Source organism: Hyaena hyaena, unplaced genomic scaffold (assembly GCF_003009895.1).
Source record: "Hyaena hyaena isolate Hyena2069 unplaced genomic scaffold, ASM300989v1 scaffold_419, whole genome shotgun sequence".
NCBI lineage: Eukaryota > Metazoa > Chordata > Mammalia > Carnivora > Hyaenidae > Hyaena > Hyaena hyaena.
This window is the reverse complement of record NW_024081053.1, coordinates 1,279,544-1,300,416: the sequence shown is the minus strand read 5'-3', so window position 1 is coordinate 1,300,416 and position 20,873 is coordinate 1,279,544.

The following is a 20,873-nucleotide window of genomic DNA, read 5'->3' as shown; positions in this document are numbered from 1 at the left end:
CTGAGGAAATTGCCTTTTATTTCTCATTTTTTAGGAGATTTTTTCAGGATTGGATTTAGTTTCTTACGGTATTGTTTTGTAAACAAACTTTTTTTCAGATATGTGAAGATTTCTAGTTTTAAAATTTCTCTCTAAATACCACTTTAGTAGGATTTTACAAATATTGATATATTATATTTTCATTTGATTCAAAACACTTTCTAATTTCCATTTTTATTTCTTTTTTTAAATCATGATTTATGCAAGAAATTTATATAGGGAATTTTATAGCTATATCGGAATGGTCTAGATTTTTTCTGTTATTACTCTCAATGGATTTCACTGACAAGGAATATAACAGTTATGACCTGAGTTTCTATTTTTGGTTTCATATTGTGTACATACCCAAATTGTAGTTTCCATGCCTTGTTATATCAGTAGCACTCCCAATCATTTGATATCCTTTGAAACTGCATTGAATTCCTTACCAGTTTTTCATTAATCTCCCTTTTGTCCATTATTCTCTCTTTTATTCTTTTGTGACTGAGCGTGTATACACACAAACTCACACACACACAATTATGAATTGCCATTTTATTGTGGGTTTAGCAGTAGGAGTAAACACATTTATTTAATCTTCTGTTTGTGACTAGAAATTCTTTGTCTAATATTAACTTAGGGCCATAGGTAATCATATCTTAACCTATTTTAAACTTTATTTTAATATTTTTAGGATTTATTTTGTCTTTGATCACAGCATATTCATATTCATTTGTGTCTTTACTCCTATTTTTGCCATATCTACAATTATTTTTCTTGACTCTTTAAAGCCCATGTATTCTCTAAATCCAAGTAATATATTTCAATTCCATGAAGAATTTTTAATCTATACATCTTCTTATTAATATTCTTGTCTTGTAATCTACGACTTTTAAGTTACAAACAGGGACTAAGGTTGAAGAGGTAGAGATAGTGAATATTGGCCATGAATTGTGGTTCTCTTTGGGGGATTACTATGTCACAAGGAACATTTTGGAATTTCCAATTTTTTAAATAATTTCATAATTATGAGGGAGGGTACTGTCATTTAGTCGATAGCAGCCAGAAATGCTAGCGCATAAGCAACATGTGAGACAGTCCCTAACTGCAAGGAATTATGTACTGTCTTGAATAACAACTTAACATCCTAGAAGATATTAATCTAGTTGGAAACTAGTTTATAATTACCTGTGCCTAATACTAACTCTGACACATTTTTGATGGATTTAAAAACTGTACTTTTCAGGATTGTAAATCTCAAGTAAATCAACAGAAAACTGAATTTTGCTTAGAATTTGTTTTTTCACTCCCTCAGAAAATTGCATCATCAAAGGCAACACAGTTCACGGAATTCACATGGCCAATACAACAAAACTATACCAGTCTCCTTTTATAGCTGTTACATGTAAATACATGATAAAAAAAAAAGACTTGAAAATTCTTTTATTTTTTTAGAAGCAAATATTATTTAAAGTGGACAAACCAATAAAGGCAGAGACCTCATTATGTCTCATTTGCAAAACCTGTTTTATGATATTTCATGTTATCAACATCTTAAATGTATTTGTGTGTATTTGTTCACTGTTAAGAAATTAATGCTGTGAAGATTGCATATTGAAAACAGCTTTCTACTCTTAGATTAGTACAATGTCTAGGCTTCTAACACACAATTTCTTTTATTGAGGGGATGTGACTTCTCAAGTTTTTTTCTCTTTTCCTATTTTTGATGAAGAATATGGTGTTTTAAACAATAGAGACTGAATGCATTTTTTTACTTGTGGTTCATTTTTAAGAGAATACATGTCTTGCACAATACTTCATGTCTATCCCACTCTATGTAGTGTAAATGGATATTATTTAGTCACCACATGAAAAGTAGCATTCATAAAGAAAAGAAAGAAAATATCAGTGTTAAATTCACATATTAATACTATTTTGTAAAATCTTTGTTTTATACATATAAAGACACATACACATGAAAATATAAGTTAGTGTCCTGAATCATGATGCAATATGTATCCTACTGTAGTTTTTAGTAAAAAGTATTATATATATGGCATATTATATATGTTTATAGACACAGACACAATATTTAAAACTAGAATTCTAAAGTAAGTTTCTGCAGGTGTACAATCCCACTTACAATAGAAGCCATATTTCACTTTATTTCACAACTAGAGAATATCATGCCAAGTGAAATAAGTCAGTCAGACAAAGACAAATGTCATATGATTCCTTTTATATGTGGTATTTAAGAAACAAAAGAGATGAACTAGTGGGGAAAAGAGGCAAACCAGAAAACAGACTATTAACTATAGAGAAGGAACTGAGGATTGCTGGAGGGGAGGGGAGTAGGGAGGTGGGTTAAATAGGTGATGGGTATTCAGGAAGGCACTTGTGATGAGCACTGGGTGCTGTATGTAAGTGATGAATCACTAGAGTCTACACCTGAAACTAATGTTACGCTATATGCTAACTGTAATTTAAATAAAAACTTGAAAGACTCAAAAAATTAAAAAAAGCCCTGACAGATTGATAGTTTATGTAAAACCCTATTACTTGTTGTCGGTTATGGTTCAACTTCATAGTTAGAATACCCAGTGTTCTCATTTTTGGTAAGTGGGGCTAGACCAAAGAAACTATGTGCTCTCAACTACATATCCTCGTTTGCACATTATTACACAGAAAACCTGTGTATAGCTTTGAAATTGCATTATTTTTATCTTCATTATTTTTCACAAATGTTTCTAATTGATAGGGACGTAGCATATCTCCAGCTTGAAATGCCAGTTTTTGCCCTCTTCCAATAGAGGATCATATTCCCAAGGATATGTTCTAGAAATAGGCTTTAAGATATTTTTTAAAAGACGAATTTGGAAGCTCTGCATATCTCTTCCACCTTATTGTCCTCCAAGAATACACAACTTTTCTCTATATGTTCTTCTGTATCTGCACCTAATGATTCCTTAGTTTCAACTGTTAAATAAGTTACTCCTGGAAAAAATAAGAATTACTATATCCATAGCCTGTGTTTTCACGACATTCACGGGTTTAGAGAAGACTAGTATGTAAAGTTGGTGTTGGCGTGGGGGAGGGAATCAAATGATAAAATATTTTTTTAAATGTTTTATACAGGGGCGCCTGGGTGGCTCAGTTTTAATAAACATTAAAAAATGTAATAAACATTAAAAAAATTTTTTTAAAAAGAAGGGCACTTGTTGGGATGAGCACTGGGTGTTATATTTAAGTGGTGAATCACTAAATTCTACTCCTGAAATCACTATTAAACTATAATTTAACTGGGGCGCCTGGGTGGCTTAGTCGGTTAAGCGTCCGACTTTCGCTTAGGTCATGATCTCGCGGTTTGTGGGTTTGAGCCCCGTGTCGGGCTCTGTGCTGACTGCCCGCTCAGAGCCTGGAGCCTGTTTCAGTCTGTGACTCCCTCTCTCTCTGACCCTCCCCTGCTCACGCTCTCTCTCTCTCTCTCTCCTAGAAATAAATAAAAGATTAAAAAAATAAATGTTTTATACAGGTAATTGAAATAGAAATTCAAAGAAAAGCAGGAGAAGACAGAGACTCTGGAGTAAAAATAGAGAGCAAGGCAACCAGTTTGATTATGAAAGAAATGTCCTATTGTTAAATAATGAAGAGAAAAGGTTAGAGGAATGGAGAGAGAAGTAGACATAATAGAGAGTGTCTACTACATAATCGGCTTCATAAAAAGTACAATGTGAATCTAAGAACAGATAATGCTTAAATTAAAATAGCTTTTCTGCTCTTAAAATTGCTTATATAATTTCTTGATAACACTTATAATGTAGTAAAGATATTTTCTTATTTCCTTTGCATAAAATTCTCAGCTAGAAGAGTCATTGAAAATTTTAATGACTGAAAAAATCACAGAAAACTCTAAAACTTCTTTGATGTTTGTTGTTTATTACTTAATTATTGGTATGTTTTTCCTTTTGTATGTTTTTTGTTCTATTGTAGGAACCTTTTTAATTTAATGTATTATGTTCTTTTTATTAGTTATTCAATATTTGTTCTTTCTATTTTCATAATTCTCTCAGGAATCAATATTGATAATGTGCTTCTAACATTCATGGTACAAAACACAAAAAGACTAAAGTCAAAATAGGTAAGCGTTAAGTTCAGTGAAAAATATGACAAATATATAAGCATTAATATATTCATGGAAAGCTAATACATGCATCACTCATTCACTCCCTGTTACTTTAAATGGCTGCTTTTGACAACCATATGTTGTTTTTGATGTTTTATGTGCTGAGTATTACCGGACGCTGAACAAGTCCTTTGCAATTTAAAGCTTATAAATTGGTTGTATGTTACAGAGAAGTAATCTTTAAAATATATCTCATGTGTGTATCTGTTCATTGATCCAATGCCTTACCTTATGGCCATGCCCGCATTCAATAATCATCATTATGGAAATAACAATGCTTGTCTGTTTCAACCAGTAGTATCAGCAGATGTTGAGAGTACTAGAAATCACACAGGCTTTCAAGAATAGCTTTCAGACTGCTTTTGATTGGGGAATATATTTATGAGTGTATTTTCATTCTTTTCCCCACCTGTTTTAAATCTTTAAAGTGCTCAAACTCCTGCTCCATTATTTTAGTGCTTCAATATGGTCTCCTTTATTGTCCTTTTTATCACTTAGAATTTGCCAAAAACTTTAGGAGAGGTGTCAAAAAGTTGTAAAAGTTCTGAAATGTTCTTGGATAACACCATCCAAGAACTAGTTGAAAAAAGTTATTTAAAAAAGAAACATTTAACCTGATGACTTAGACTTTTAGAGTATGATGATATTGGCTAAATAAATTTGTAAGTCTTAATTGTATCCATAGCCATTCAGATACATGTGGTTATAGATTCAAAATTTTGGAGGGAAAGGAAGCACTAAATAGCTATCAACTTTTGAGCAAATATTATACTCATCCTTTTTCTCTAAAGATTAATTTAGATTTAATAGAATTTGTATAAATGGAATCACATAGATATATGACTTTCTGACTTGTCTTCTATCACTAAACATAATTATTTAGAGATATCATGCACCCATTTTGTGTATGAATAGTTTGTATTTATTACTGAATAGAAATCAATTGCATAAACATATCACAATTTGTGTATATGTGTATACATTCAATTATTGTTGGACATGTGGAGTTTTTTTCCAGTTTCTAGTCATTACAAAAAAAAGTTGCTGCGAACATGCAGATACATATCTTTGTATGGTCATATGCATTCTGACAGGAAACCTACTTAAGTAAATACTGAAAAGTGGAATGGCTGATTAATGTGGTAGGTTTAGATTTAACTTCAGGAAAAGTTAACTGCTGTTTAACTTTTTAAAAGTTAACTGCCATCTGTTTTCCAAAGTGGTTATACCGTTTTACATTTCCATAAGCAGTTTATGAAAGTTCTAGATGTTCTAGGTTCTCACCAATATTTGACATAGTCTATTATAATTTAGCCATTCTATACAGGTTTGTAGTGGTATATCAGTGTGATTTGAATTGCATTTCCCTAATGACAAACAATGTAGAGTATCTATATATGCTTCTTGGATAGTCTGTTCAAATTATTTCACCATTTAAAGAAACTAGGTTCCTTGTTTTATTTGTTTTGAAAGTTCCTTAAATATTCATATATAATACAAATACTTTCTGCATGATATGACTTATAAATATTTTGTTCCATTTATAGCTTATCTTTACTTTAATAGAGTCTTTCAAAAAGCAGAATGTTTTAAAATTTTGATTGTCAAATTTAACATGTATTTTCTCTTTTTATCAAGCTTCTGGTATCATGTCTAAAAAAATTTTGCCTAACCCAAAATCACAAATATTTTATCCTTTGTATCATTCTAGATGTCTCATATAGTTTAAAATTTTATATTTAAATGACACATTTTGAGAAAACGTTTGTATTTGTTACTGTAAAGATTTTGGGGAGGAGTGGATACCCAACTGCTCCCATACTATTTGTTGAAAAATCTTTCCTTTTCCTCACTAAGTTATATTTATATTTTTGTTAGAAATAAGTTGTCCATATGTGTAGGACTATATCTACACTTTCTATTCTATTCCATTGATACATTTGTATATATTTTGCCCAATACCATAGTTTCTTTTTTTTTTTTTAATGTTTTATTTATTTCTAGGAGAGAGAGAGAGAGACAGCGTGAGCAGGGGAGGGTCAGAGAGAGAGGGAGTCACAGACTGAAACAGGCTCCAGGCTCTGAGCTGGCAGTCAGCACAGAGCCCGACGCGAGGCTCGAACCCACGAACCGCGAGATCATGACCTAAGCGAAAGTCGGACGCTTAACCAACTAAGCCACCCAGGCGCCCCAATACCATAGTTTCTTAATAACTGTGGCAGTATGATGTGTTGAAATCAGATAATTTGAGTTCAAGTTTGTTGTCCTTTTCAAAATTGGTTTGGCTATTTTGAATTCTTTGTATTTCCACATGAATTTTAGAATTATCAATTTCTATGACAAAAGCTTAAAGCAATTTTTATTACAATACTGTTGAATTCATGAATCAATATTGAGTGTCCACTTGTGGTCTGAGATGGTAAGTCTAAGATGAAACCATTTAGGAGAGGTTTTGTTGTTTGGGGTAGGATGACTATTATAAAAATGAATTCAATTTGACTAGACATTTCTCTAAAGAAGATACATATAATAATACATGAAAAGATGTTCATCATCATTTGCCATTAGAAAAATGCTAATCAGAACCACAACAAGATACCACTTCTCACTCAAAAGAACAGTTATAATCAAAAGACAATAGTAAGTGTTTGCAAGGATATGGAAAAATCAGAACGTTCATGCAGGGCTGGGAATAATGTAAAATGCCACAATCAGGAAAAAAAACTGTGAAACACTTACCATTTGATCCAGCAATTCTACTCTCAGGTACCACAGATAAATCAAAACATATTCCACACAAAAACATGTATGTGAATATTCATAGCAGGATTTTTCATAATGACAAAAAGGTCTAAATAACCCAAATGTCTACCAGCTGGTGAATGGGTAAACATAACATGATTATGTTCATACAAATCACATATCTGATAAGGGCCATATACACAGAATGTATAAAAAACACTTACAACTTAAAACTGAAAAGATAGATAATCCAGTTAAAATGTAGAGAAATGATTTTAATATGTACATCTCCAAAGAAAATGTACCAATAGCCAAAAATCACATGAAAATATTCTTAGCATCATTAGCTATGCGGGCAAAGCAATTCAAAACTACAATAAGATATCTCTTCATTTCCACTTGGATGTCTAAACTAAAAAGGCAATAACAAGTATTGGTAAGGGTATGGAATAATTGGAACACTCACACACTGCTGGTGGGGTTGTAAAATGATTCAGCCAATTTGAAAAATAGTTTGGCAACTCCTCAAATTGAAAAATATCAAGCTATCATAGGATCTAACAACTACACTCCAAGGTATATAGTCAAGAAAAACAGATGAAAATATATGTTTAAAAAAACCCTCTTATGTATAAATGATCAAAACAACATTATTTGTAATAGACAAAAATAAGAAACAACTTAAATGTTTATCAATTGATGAATGGATACATGAAATGTAGTACATCAATATAATGGAATATTATTCAGCTATAAAAAAGAATGGAGTGCTATAACATACTATAATCTGACTGAACTTTGAAGGTACACTTTATATAAAAGAAGTCAATCACAAAAGAGTAAATCTTATGTAACTGAAATTATATGAAATTTCACAGAAAGTGAATTCGTGGCTGGCTAGAGCTGGCAGGAATTAGAAGGTGATAACCAAAGTGCACAGGGGTTCTTTTTATGGTGCTTTATGGTAAATTGATTGTGGTGATAGTTGCACAACTATGAATAGACTAAAAACCAATGATGCTACAACTTAAATGAGAGAATCATAACATGTGAATTATATCTCAAGAAAGCTGTTAGAAAACATATTTTTTAATTAAGAACAGAATGAAATGAATTCTAAAATATGGAAAATAAGTAATATTGCATAAGCTTTTGAAAATTAAAAGACTCCCCAGAAGAAAAGACAACTAACTGGCAACATGAATCAATATTATGTTGGAATAAAAAGGTGAAAATAAGACAGATTTTTGTAAGTAAGGTGAGATAAAGGAGAAAAAATGTTTCAGTGAGAGGCAACAGCAGGTTCTAGGACCCAAGAGTAATAAGTTTGTCAGATGAGGGAAATTAAGGAAACCCAGTATCTAGGTATTAGGAACTGATGGGTAGAGGCAAGGGAAGTTGACAAATGAGGTTGGAGAAGATTATGGGGAACCTTATAATTTATATTAAGATACTTGAACTGTTTCTTAGATTTTTTGAGATATTATTGCAAACCCTATTAGAGGTTGAACTTACCAAATATACCTAATCTAACATTGACTAGTTTTTTTTTCCTCCACTGAGGAATAACTGACATACAATATTATACAAGTCTCAGCTGTACAACAGTGATTTGACATTTCCATACACTGCAAAATGATCACCACAATATTCCTAGTTACCATCTGTAACTATACAAATAAAATATTGAATATATTCCCAATGATGTATATTATACCCTCATGACTTATAACTGGAAGTTTGAACTTCTTGACACTTTTCATCCATTTTGCCCCTATCCCCCAAGCATCTTCCTTTCAGGCAGTCACCAATCTATTCTTTGTATCTATGAGTCTAGATATTGTTTGTTTGATTTGTTTTTTAGATTCTACATAGAAGTGAAGTCAGGTAGTACTTGTCTTTCTATGCCTAACTTATATCACTTAGCATAATACTCTCAAGTTTCATCTACAATGTCACAAATATCAAGATTTCATTCTTTTTCATGTCTGAGTAGTATTCTAATATATTAATTATTCCAATCCATGAGCACAGAATATTTTTTCATTCCTTCTATTTCTTCAGTTACTTTTTTATGTTTTATAATTTTTTTGTTTTATACTTATATATACATATACATATATATGTATGTGTTCAGCAAGTGTTCCACAAGGTGAGCAAACATTTCTAATAAATTTTAACTTGATAAACAAGGAATGTATTGCAATTTGAGTAGTACATGATGCCAAATGTCACATGATCACAACTGAGCCAATGGTTCTTCTCTCTCTCTCTCTCCCCAGGATTGTGGGTGAATATCTACCATGCTCAGATGCTTGGTGTCAGGCCACAGTGTTTGGCAGAAATCAGTGATTCTTCAGAATGTTGGAAGGTGCCCACAACCAGCACTAGTACTTTTTGTCACTTCAAAGCACCTATGGACAGTCCTTTGCTCTTCCATATAAAAGTAAGTTTAGGAAGCCTTTGCTTCTTTCTAGGTCAGGCTAGGCACTTTTTAAATTGCTGTTTTTATGCTGGGTCTTGGGATGAGTAGGACTGTAAGGGAAACCTTTAAAGAGGGATTTTAGTTTCTTATAGAACTTTGGGTCCCTTGGACATTAGCTCCATTGATTTTCTAAGCTAGACATTTTGGAGTCTTATCTCTCTGGTACAGATCCTAGGGGTTGAGACACTAGATGTAGGGCACCACCACCTCACTCCTTCAGGAGAAGTGCCAGATTGGTGAAGATTCTTCTTCATCAAGAAGAATTTTTTTTTTTTTTTTTTAATGAGACTGTGTCTCTGCCTTTCCTACTCGTCTCAGTGTGGTCTTTTTATCCTTTGTGTGGAGAAGTAGTTTGTTCATTTTTCAGATATTTTTTAGAAGGTAACAATTCATTTGTAGCTATAAAATTTGGTGTCTGTGGGAAGAAATGAGTTCAGAATCTTCCTTTTCTCCCATTTTTCAGAAGTCTCTCACACTAAGTAGTTTTAAAATAGAACTTATCTATAGCCCTCAGGAAGAAAACTATAAGAAAATTCACATTTTTTACTATCTATAACTGACTTTAGTCTTGATATATTAAAAAGAGAACAAAGTATTTTCTTTCATACCTATTACTAACAACCTTCAGCATTTCCATGATACATATCTTCCTAGTTCACATGAAGGCATCTAATCTGCTCAGAACCCCATGTAGTTTTCTCAGTTAGTTATAGTCTAAAACCTAAGGGTTGAAGCTCCTGGGTGGCTAAGTCAGTTAAGCCTCCAGCTCATGTTTTCAGTTCAGGTCATGATCTCACAGTTATTGAGAACAAACCTCACATCTGACGCTGCACTGAGAGTGTGGATCCTGCTTGGGATTCTTTCTTCCTCTCTCTCTCTCTCGCTGCCCCTCCCCCTCTCAAAATAAAAAGAATAAACTTTATTTATTTTCTTTTGATGTCTTTATTTTATTTTGAGAGACAGACAGAGAGCGAGCAGGGGAGGGGCAGAGAGAGAGGGAGACACAGAATCTGAAGCAGGCTCCAGGCTCAGAGCCCGATATGGGGCTCGAACCCATGGACTGTGAGATCATGACCTGAGCCGAAGTCAGTGGCTTAACCGACTGAGCCACCCAGGTGCCCCAAAATAAATAAACAAACGTTAAAAAATAAAAATAGAACATAAGGGTTAAGGCAGCATAGGAATTTGGAAAGTTATTATTTTTTCTAAATGCTTGTTGATTTATTTTGTGACAGAAAGAGCTAGCACAAGTGGGGAAAGGGCAGAGAGAGAGGGAGAGAGGGAATCCCAAGCAGGCTCTGACACTCTCAGTGCAGAGCTTCACATGGGGTGTGAACCCATGAACCATGATATCATGACTGGAGCCTAAATCAAGGGTCAGCTTCTTAACCAACTTAGCCACCCAGGTGCCCTGGAAAGTTATTGATTTTTATTTTTCCTCTAACCTCCTGACATTTATTTATCAGCAAAATTAAAATTTAAAAATGTCTACATTTAATTTTCTTTGAATTTGAAGATTGTTTTTTAAATACTGGTTCATTGGCTATTAAATGATCTGCAACTAATAAAAGATAGTCATCATTAAGTATGATACGAAGGTAGCAGGGTAATATTTTGAGATGTTGATCTAGCTTTTAACTTTTCCCATTACCCCAGAGGTTTTATTTATATGTTCATAGCAAAAAGGCAAGAAAAATCCTTTTATTTCAAAAGTTAAAGCTTTTAAATTCAAAATCCTAAATCTTAAATTATTTAGAAATTAAAATTTATGTAGTAAGTAATTTAGAAAACTAGACAGTAGGAATTAATTTTGGGGGCTACCTCACTTCTACAGTATAGCTGAGACTGGATAAAGTTAGTCCAGAAAAGTTAAAGAGAAAGAAATGAAACAAAAGTTTAAATGCCAGTGATTGCCTAGAATGAACCTTGCCTCCCATGTACAAATCCTATGGTGAGGATGAGAATTCCTAAGAGATTTTAGTTTGGGGAACCTAAAAGCAGATGAGAGCCTGGACCACCTTTTTCAGTTAAGGCTCAGAAAGAATCAAGAAACAAAGATGTCCCCTTTCTAGCCTGATGTGAGAGAATAAGAGAGAATAAGAATAAGAAATATCTACATGGGCTTCCTGGGCAGCCAATTCTGAGATATTTGTACCCATCATGGATCAGACAGCCACAAAGTATTTGCTTTTACAGCCAGGAGCATACAAATATGGCAGCTCACTCTAGTAAACTTGGAAGGCCATTGAGGCAAGATAAAGCAATGTGTCAAAATGAACCAAAAGCATTTGTGAACCCACCATCAATAAGCGGAAATGAATGAGGATTTCATAGTACAAACCATCATAAACACATGCCCATGACCTTTGTTAGGTATATCTTGCCTCCCAAGCCTAGGCATTGATCTTAATTACATCCCTAAGAGAAATAACCCTAAGAATTGAAGACCAATTTGCTAAGTTTAATACGTGGTGTCTGGTAGAATGGAGGCTCAAAATTAAAATTAAAATTATGCTTAATCATAGAATAAAAATCAAAATCCTCATATAAGAGTTATAGGCTAAGAATTGTAGACATTAAAGCAATTAAAATCACTACTATTTACTGAATGTTTACAAGGTGGCAAGTATTACATTAGATGCTTTACGTAGGTTAGCTCAGTTTTACTCACAGTAAAGCATATTCTACAAATGTCCCTTCTTTTTTTTTTTAATGTATTTATTTCTGAGAGGGAGATAGCATGAGCAGGGGAGGGTCAGAGAGAGAGGGAGATACAGAATCCGAAGCAGGCTCCAGGCTCTGAGCTAGCTGTCAGCACAGAGACTGGCACGGGGCTTGAACCCATGAACCGTGAGATCATGACCTGAGCCAAAGTCAGACGCTTAACCAATTGAGCCACCCAGCCGCCCCTACAAATGTCCCTTCTTGAGCAAATGCTTTTAGTGCTTTTAAATACTTATTTCACTCTGATGATAAAAGGTGGTACTATAACACCTCTTACAGTTGCTTAACACCATACACTTCAGATATTGAATTGTTCTTCTACTTGGTAGTTTTAGATCGAGCACTTTGAGGTACCCATTCAAACTACAATTAGCTTAATACTCATATCCCTTGTCTTTTAAAGCCACTTCCCATTAGCAAGACTATTATGATTTCCCAACACAGTTGGCAACAATTTTATTTCTATCAAGCAAAAGACAATTAGAGGTATTCACTATAAAATAAGTACTAATATAAAAGTCTTTATCTTGTCTTAAGGCTATCCTTAGCCTTCAAAAAAATTAATTGGCCCCAAAGGCTTGGATGAATTTTAAATTTTTGAAGAGGGAATTAGATAAAGGAGGAAGGCTATTAAAATTATTATTTCTTTTTTTCCTAAGGCACCCCCTCAAAAGCTACTCAGAATGGGAAATGTGTGCTTGAGGCCCTTCCCAGGAAGAACTAACAGGAACCAGATCACATTTAGCCGTGACCTTTACAGTATATTTCTAAAAAGTGAATTCAGCCTCCAGACTTGCCAAAAGGTATAAATAAGCTTTACAGTTTTGACCTTAGCTAACTGAGGAGCAACCAGATAAGCTAACATCCAAGAAAATTTGCTTTTATTTTTAAAACATTTCTTTCATGCTTATAAAATCTGAAGGTAGGATGAGTGAAAGTAGAGATGGGGCAGCAGAAAGGCTGGCTGGGTAGGTGAAAGGTGGTTTATTTTCTCTCAATAAGCTAGTAATGCTACTATGGAAAAGTCACGTATTGAATAAAGGGATCAGTTGTTTCTATTGATCTCACCACTGTGTACATTTGTTGTCTCCTGAGTGTGCACGTGTATATATGTGTGAGTGAGTGAGTGTGTGTGTGTGTGTGTGTGTGTTTAAATCATTGCATTAAGCCTCAGATTTACAAAGAAACATTTACAAAGAAAAATGTTAAACTCTTCCGATATGAAAACAATCCCTGGGTATTTTTCTTGACCCTGCAAAAGTAAAAAAGCATGAAATAGTTTGCCAAGAGGAACAGATGTTTCTGTTGTATATTTCTTACTCCCTGGGCATGTTTGAGAATTCTAAATATAAACGTTCAAACAGACAGGGTGCAAACACACAGGAAGTTTGGGGGAGTGTGAGAATTTGTTCAGGCGATTCACTCTGATTCACAACCTTGCACATGAATCAAAAATCAGGAAAATTGAGAAAAGGATCATTTAGACATATTAACATGTGTCTAGACTAGATCTTAAAACAAAAGCAGGGGTACCTGGGTGGCTCAGTGAGCATCTGACTTTGGCTCAGGTCATGATCTCCTGATTGGTGAGTTTGAGCCCTGCATTAGGCTCTGGCAGGGAGCCTGCTTCGGGTCCTCTGTCCCCACCTCTCTCTGCCCCTTCTCTGCTCAAAATAAATAAATAAACTTTAAAAAAAGGAAGTAATATAGAAAGGTAGTCAATATCATGATTAACTTACACTACATAAAGAATAAAAAGAAACAATTTCAAAGACTTATTATACACACTAACTTAATTTTGCATGATCTTGTCCATGGTCTTATACAACAGATTGAGTGGGGTCACATATGTAAATTCCCAAATTTCACTCACATTTAGTATATTTTTATATATTAAATTAAACAATGAAAATCTCTCAGCAGAAATTTCAGTAGGGTCCGAATGACTATTCTAACTAACCAACACATTACTTGGTACATAGTCATCTAATATAGGATAATTAATAATCTAAGCTTGTTGATCCAGATGCTCTAACCAAATTAAGCTCTGAGCCTACAATGGACAGTTACTATGGTAGTCATTTCCATATTTAGGATCTCCTTGACATACAGAATAAACAATAAACAGTCTCCTTCACAAAGGTAATATAGTTTATTATCATGAAAAAAATGTTTCTAGGTGATATCATCAGGAAAATGACCTGGGTGATTTTTTACTTCAGTCCCCCTGATGAGAAGACCAACCAGCAACTATCTGCAGAGACCAAGAAGGACCATATTAGAAGGATAAGAGGAGTGGCTGCTCTACTCTGATCACTTTGCCCTCCCCCAGCCAGGCACAGCACCACAATAAGAGGGCCTCCCTGGGCAATTGGTTTCTAAAAAAACAGAAAACCTAAGGTTGACATCTTGTTTCCCCCAGCACTGCAGAATGCTTCCCTAGAGGCAAACTGAGGTCTCACCTCACAGGGATGTCTCTGCAGAACCTAACCACTGAGAATCAGAAAAATAAGAGAAGGAGATGGGCTTACAGCAACCAGTGCTCAGATTTATGACCATTCATCCTGGGAGTGGTCCTCGAGCATAGGTCCCATCGAGCATCTCTGCTTATCCACAAAGCAGAGCTCGTGTTCCAGAGTTCAGCCAGGGAGTTTGGTTGGCAGGTCTACTTGGTTCCAGTCACCAATCAACAAGCTTTACTGGATCTGGAGCCTGTTTTACTTCTCACTCAGACACAGAAGAAAATAAGAAGCCCTGCTCAACTACTGAGTATAAACTCCAGTTCCACATACCCAGCCAGGAATTTTGACCAGGGAACCTGGGCAGTCGCATTACCCCTCCTACGGCAGCACTTGCAGTGGCACCTGGACAGAGATCCCAGCTAGCAAGTCTGCCCATCTGCAGAGCCAAGCCAGTAATCCTGTCAGGTCAGAGAGTTTGGTTGGTAGTTCTACCTGATTTGGGTTCCTACCCAGTGACCCACTATGGCAGTGAAACCCATTCAAAGGCCCCACCCAGGCAGTGAAGCAAATTTGAAGCCCTGCCCAACTACTGAGGATAGCCTCCCGTTCCATCTAGGCCAGAAGCCTGACCAGATTATCCAGGCAGCTACAAAGTCCATTCTAAAGCTGCTCTTGGGCAGGAGCCAAGTCAGCACTACTGTCCAGCTGTTGAGTATAGTCTCTGGCCCCCAAATAATGAGGGAGTCTGAACAGTGGCCCTGAACAACCTCTTTGAAGTCCAGCCTATAGCCTTGCCTGATTGCTGAACCTAGCCTATGGCAGGGAAACCCAGACAGTGACCCCACTCAATCATGGCATGTAGCTTGTGGTCCCACCTGAAAAGGAAACCCAGATGACACCACCTGACTGTAGAGCACAATCTCTAGTACCACCAGCTTCAGGATACAGCTAGAGTTTCCTCCCAACCAAAATGCCCAGCTAATAACCTTACTCAATTGTGGGGCATGACCAGAGTTCCACTTGATCATGAAGCCCATCCATCCTGCAGCTCTGCCCAACTTTGGGGCACAATCTGCATCTCCACCTGATCACAGGGCACAGCCTGAGGCTTTGTCCAACCATGAAGCCTTGCCTATAACTTCATCTGAACACAGAGGCCAGCCAGTGGTACCATCTGGTTAGAGAGAACACCATGAGATCCTATCTAACCAGGAGTAATGACAGCCCAACTCATAGCTCTGCCTAATAGTGAAATCATAAAAGCACTACCCTGCAAGGGATCATAGCCTAAGACCTCACCTGAGTAGAGGTGACTACAGAGCCTAGCTAGTGGTCACATCTGACCAAAAAGGACAGCCAGCAACTTAGCCTGATCAAGGAAACCACATAGTAGTCCCACTTGAATATAGAACCTAGCCAGCAGGCCGAACTGAACATGGGACCCAGCCAGTAGCAGTCCCTCCACCCAACCTCAAAGCACAGGCAGTAATTGATTTGTCAAAGACTGTCTCTTCCCCTGCACACACACCTTACTTCAGGGAGGAACAGAAACATGTCATCTTCACAAAGGACCGGCAAGACAATATTCACTGTTATGGCCTAGGACTGTGTTCTTTCTCCTGCTGCTCTTGTTCTTTCTGGACATTCTACACATTATCATATTGGGACACAATGTTGACGATGTCATTTTAATTGAACCAAATGGCAAAAATTAGCAAATATCCTTGTTAAGCCCAGATAGGCATTAAAGAATGGGGGAATAAACCATAAAAAGATTTAGAGGTCTGTCAAATAAGGTAAAATTTTAGGGGATCTAGTATTGGGCTTACTATGACATGCCATGCAATGAAAAGAATAAGATCTTGCCCCTTGCACCACCTACCTCATAAAAGAAGCATAACGCTTGATACTTATTGGAATTAGCATATTCCACACTTCGGAATCCATTTATCAGATGATTCTAATATATATTTTTTAAATTGGATCTCAAAGGGGGAAAACTAAGGCATTCTACAGCAAGTCCAAGCTGTGACTATGCAGCATTAACACTAGAACAAGAGGACATGCAGATCACATGACACTCGGGCTGTGGTGTGTTTGCTAGAGAAAAACTTGTCACAATACAGGTAGAACATCTGGAAAGATTTAATGTGAATGTTGCAAGTCAGAGCACAGACCCCTGTGGTTCTGGAGAAAGGATTTATGCTGTCTGCCAGAAAGGACTATAAACCTTTCAAAAAGCCATTTCTGAGGGGAGGAAGCTGGAATGATTTATGTTGTAATCTATTAGAGTCAGAGACATCAGAATGAACTCAAGTTTTGCTTAATATGGACAGAGAGACATATAGAAATACCTGCAGACATGTGTTTATGCTCTGGTTGGGACATACACATACATGCACTTGCCCGGTCAACCAAGAGGATCTAGAAGCAACAACACGTTAGTAGCAATTGGCATACCTAGTGTACAGATCTTGTTTTTTAACGCTGTTTTCCAATAAAAGAGTCTAGCACTCCTTGGAGAAATGGTTGATCCTTGGGCTGGAATAAGAAATAAATACACAATATAATCTTGGAGTACCTTATTGTGCCTGATATAAGTAAATTCTTGGGGGGGGAACCCCACAATGTTGGGAGTGTGTAAAGGGAGACAGGAGCCGATGCAAAGAGCTACTAAAAGCCAAATCTGTCTTAATGAATCTGTAATAAAATAATGTAATAACAATCTGAAGTATAAAATACACATACATGAATCCATACTGATATAAATACATGACTGAAGGAATAAATAAATAAGTAAACAAATAAGCAAACAAATAAATAAATAAATGAGGGAAAAGAGGTAAATCTTCCACACAAAAGGATTCAAATGATTTAAATAGATATTCTACCTTTCAGGAGATGGAGTACATCTCCCTACTTCTTAAGTAAGGAATGTGCATAGCGATCTCCCTCCAAAGAATAAAATATGAAAGGGGACAAAGAGCAGGCTTAAAGTAGAGAAACCCAACAAATACTGCCTTAGCCAAGTTATCAAGGTTAATATCAACAGCAATAAGTCATATTAATAACATATTTCTTCAGTGTGATATGATGAAAATAGCCCTTTCTCTCTGTGGTGTTCTTCTCTAAAGCACATAAGTTCTATCTAATCATGAGAAAACTATTGGAACAATCCCTACTGAGAGGCATTTTATAAAATATCTGACCAGCAATCCTCAAAACTGTCAAGACCATCACAAACACGGAAAATCTGAGAAATTTTCACAGCCAATATAAGTTATAGGAAACTTGACAATTAAATGTAATATGGTCTCTTCAATCCTGGAACAGGAAAAAGATATTACATAAAAAATGAGGAAAATTTGAATAAATATGCCATTTAGTTAATAATAGTATATCAATACTGTTTCATTAATTATAACAAATCTACCATCTTAACCTAAGAGTTTAATAATAAGGAAACTTGGAAACAGGGTATATGAGAATTCCTGAGCTATCTTCTCAATTTTTCTGTACATGTAAAACTTTTCTAAAATAACAAGTTTATTAAGCAGTTTCTTGAATGCTGTTGAGCCCGAGTTGAGATTGAGCATCTGACTCACTAAACACATATGTAAACAAAATTACCCATCAAGATCCAGGTACTGTTGGACCCAACAAGGCATAAGGTCAGGTGACCCCTGCAGCAAGAAAACTGTAAAATGAAAGCAGCATGTTTGCAACTGGTGCGAACAACTACAGAGGACATGTGTAAGTTGCCCAAAAATGTGGCCAAGACCCCTGTCTCAATATTGCACCAACTCCTCTCCCTCAGCTCACATATGTAAACATAGGTCCCTCACACCTGCTTACAGAGGAAATGCTGATTGGGTTTGGCAAGCATAGGAAAGGACTGGGACTTTTCCACACCTTAACTAAGTAGTGGCTCTAAAGGCAGTAGTGAGAAGAAATCTACCCAATGGGCAGTTTAGGAAAGCTCATCCTATGACATACCTATTCTGAAAAGAGATGTGGCCTTATTTAACATATAAACAGACTCACAGATAGAACAAAACGGCTTAGCTGACTCGTCAGTCGGCACAAAGTGTTAGGATATTTGTATTGCATGTTGGTGCCCATCAAAGAGCATTCACTGCAAAAGAGGTATTTTAAAAATGGACAGAATTACTTGGTCAGTAGATGTAATCTATCCTCTATCCTCAGCTACCCTGGTGATTGTAAAATGGGACTCATAAACTAAGAACCTTGGATGCAGAGATGAAGCTATCTATACACTTCCTAATACCTACTGCTGCTATTACATATCAGAACCACACACATAACCGAGATCAATACTGAACTTGAAACTCATTACAGAAACTTCCTTGAGGAGACCACCATCTATGTCATGGCAGGTTGATTTCCTTGAGGTTTTTTGATCATGGAAAGGGAAATTATCCCAAGTAGGACTGACATCTATCTCAGGTATGGATTTTCCTTTTCTGTGCACAGTGCTTCACCCAACACTTTTGAGAAGTCTCAAAAGATATCTCATCTACTGCCCATGAAACCCATTGGTCCCATCTTATACTACTGTACAATATCCCTAAGCTGCCAGCCTGATACAGCAGAGGAAGTCTTTCAGAAATACTGCCTGTGTACTGGTTTGGAGGTAACATCCAGGGAGCACATGGCACTGTGTTTTTCAGGATAATACGCAATGTAAGTCAATGGCTATTGTACAATATTCTGTCATTAATAAGCAAATCTATGTAGTATGAAGAATGTAGGGATAAAAGTAGGAATAGTCTTCCTCACCATCATTCCTACTGACGCATTGAGGAAATTTGTGCTTCTCAACCCCACAATTTTAGGTTCTAAGCATTTAGAAGTCTTTGATCCTGGAGAAAGAAATGCTTCTACTAGAGGACACAATTAGTTTCTCAGTAAACTTAAAGATATAGCTACTGACCAGACAATTTGGATTTCATGTTCCAGTTGACTAGCAGGCAATGAAAAAGTGACTTTTTTGGCTGGTATAATTGATCTTGATCATTATGAAGAAATAGGGCTATTCTGCTACATAACGGGGATGTGATAGACACAGGGTGTTTGGCTCTTAGATTGTATGTCATGGAATTTTGTGGATCTTTTTCCCCATCTCCAGCTTTTTTTTTCAAGTTTAGTTACTTTGATAGAGAGAGAGAGAGCGAGAGAGAGCGAGAGAGAGCAGGTGAGGGGCAGAGAGAGAAGAAGAAGAAAAAATCCCAAACAGGCTTTGCACTGTCAGTGTGAAACCCCATGGGGGGCTGGAACTCACAAACTGCAAGATCATGGCCTGAGCTGAAGTCCAGAGTCATATGCTTAACCGACTGAGCCATCCAGGCACGTTTCTATCCCCAGTTTTAAATTAAAATGGGCAAGAACAAACAAAACAGTGTCATAAGGGGATGGTAGTAGGGCCTCACATTTTTCAGAGAGTAGGGTCTGAATCACATTGGGCAAGTCATTTAGACAGCAGAGTGCTAGCTACGTGGGAGTAGGAATTGAAAAGAGAAAGTAAAAAAGGGAGATAATGAGTGTCAGTTATAGCGTGGGACCGACTATAACAGTGACAACTATACTCCACATTACTAACTTCCTCTTACAAAATTTTTCCCAGAAATTGTGACCAACCCAAGCCCTAGGGAAGTTGACCTGAATGGAATTTGACAAGTGGAGCTCATGGAAGCAAGGAGGTGACTGTTGTGGATATTGTTGACACTGCATGAAGATCTCCTTTACTAATCTGGGTACACATGATCTGGCTACAATGCTTTTTGGATGCCAAAATTTATAGATGTCCCTTTCCCTGGATAATTGCTACTGGGCAAATGGGAATGTTTTCATACAAAATATTATCTCCACGCACCAAGGGCAACCCACAGTAATTGAATGATAAGGCAGTACAAAAGGCCGTCTTTGTTGCTTTAAAAGAACCAGTACCATGACAGAATTTATGCTGCAGTTTCTGGGGAGATACAGTAGAAGCAAAACTCCATCTGAGACCATTTCCTTACTAGCTGCATTCTCTGGTCTGTTCCTTTTTCCTCAGACCTTTTTTTCAATAAGTTCTCTGGTCTGTTCCCTTTTTCCTAAGACCACTCTTTCAATAAGTCGTGTACATTGAAACCAGTCTCAGGTCTGCTAGATAACTCAGTCAAAAGCAAGCTATTCATTAATAAATAGTAAATGGAAATTTATTTGGGTAAGAGTTCTGATCATTCTTTACACAGAA